This window comes from Malaclemys terrapin, chromosome 21, assembly GCF_027887155.1.
Source record: "Malaclemys terrapin pileata isolate rMalTer1 chromosome 21, rMalTer1.hap1, whole genome shotgun sequence".
NCBI classification, from domain to species: Eukaryota; Metazoa; Chordata; order Testudines; family Emydidae; genus Malaclemys; species Malaclemys terrapin.
In genome coordinates this window covers 17,115,877-17,117,471 of record NC_071525.1, presented here as the reverse complement: position 1 = coordinate 17,117,471, position 1,595 = coordinate 17,115,877, and the positions used below count along the sequence as shown (strand labels likewise).

The 1,595-nt window shown below is 60.7% G+C and overlaps 1 non-coding gene across 1 annotated transcript; it reads right to left on the bottom strand.

Annotated features, from left to right (window-relative positions):
• Positions 1-185, bottom strand: LOC128827560 (U2 spliceosomal RNA). The gene has a single exon (XR_008442988.1). It is a non-coding gene; the product is annotated as a U2 spliceosomal RNA (small nuclear RNA).
• Positions 186-1,595: the final 1,410 nt, after the last annotated feature.

Below are 1,595 nucleotides of genomic sequence, written 5' to 3'. Positions count from 1 at the left end.
GGGAGGCGCACCACACCTGGAAGTACTGCAATACCAGGCTGATGCATGGAGTGGAAGGAGCAAGCTCCTATTCCATCTCCCTGGTCCAAAAATCCGTTTAATATAAAGTTCTCACATCGAGAACATATCAGATATTAAACTGATAAGAACAGATTTAAATTTTATTAGAGAATATTTAAAGAAATAAACGATACAGAAAATTTGAAGCGTTAGTCATTGGTCATTGGGGGTAACATGCAGAGTAAGGGGGTATGTTGGTGTTTTGGGGCTGGGCAGCACACATAGTATATACACACTGCAATGTCCCCAATGAGGGGTGGGTAACCGGTGGGCGGGATCAGGAGACAGTCGATAAACGGTGAGGGTCCACCACCCATACAGGAGGCAGGGACAGTCATGGGTATAAGCAAGCGGGCTGGATAATGGGGATGGGGTGACCCTCACGTGGCGGGATTCAGCTAGGTTTGGTGGGTTTAGGGCTCAGGGGATAGGGTCCAGCAGGGGGTGTGTGTGGGTGCACGAGGTCTCCCCGGCTCACTCTTGGTATTGGCGGTGGCCGGTGATGTGCTCGGTGTAAATGTCCCGGGACCAACGGATAGCGTCCGAGACCATTAGGCGTCTCATGAGCCGCGCGTAATGACGGCCCACCCCACAGGTCCTCAGCACGCGTTCGTTACACGGGTCCCAGGCACCCAGGGCCCCAACGAGCAGAGCGTCGACGTGCACCTCGTAGCCCTTGGTCCGCAAGGTGTCAGCCAGGGGGGCGTACACTTGGACCACAGCTCAGAGAGCCGAGAAGCGATACCTTTCCTCGGAACAGCGCGCTCCCCTCGCGCTCCCAGTGCTTTCTATATCAATAGGACCTACTTTCATACCTTCCTAGCTAAGTGGCAATCGCTGCCCCGAAGTGACTCCGATACACTCACTCAAACCACCAACTCTCCACACCGAATTCTGCTCCCACACAGAGAATTCTCTCCGCCCGCTTCCTTGGGCTCAGCCCGCTGCTCTGTGTTGCCGCCAGACATTGCTGATCTGCATAACCCCGCCCACTGACGTGTGACGCCTCCCCTCGCTGTCTGCTGCTCTCCCTGCCTGCAACAGACGCGGTGCGCCACGTGCTGCCGGAGCCCCGCTCTCGGAACCAGCCCGTCGGGGCGCGTCCCTCCGCCACTGCTCCAGCCCCCGGCCCGCCCCGTCCCTGCCCTGCGCTCCCCCCGCTGCTGCGCTCAGCGCAGGGAGCCGGGCAGCGAGAGCCGGGCTGGGGATCAAGGGGAGTTTTCTGGGGGCGGGGGGTGTGCAGGGGCGAGGGAATTTCCGGTCCTTAAAAGTGGGGGGGGGGCACCAGCACCGGAACGTGGCCGCCCCCCTTCCTCCGAGCCCCCTCCCTCACGCTTCGCCTTCACCTGCAGGCCCCGCCCCCGCTCCGCCCATTCCCCCTAATCCCTGTCCCCACATCGCCCCTTCCCCGATGCCCCGCCCATTCCCCCTAATCCCTGTCCCCGCATCGCCCCTTCCCCGATGCCCCGCCCTCACACCGCCCTTCCCTCCTCGTCCCCGCCCTCACGCCTTCCCCGAATCCCCGCTCCCACGTT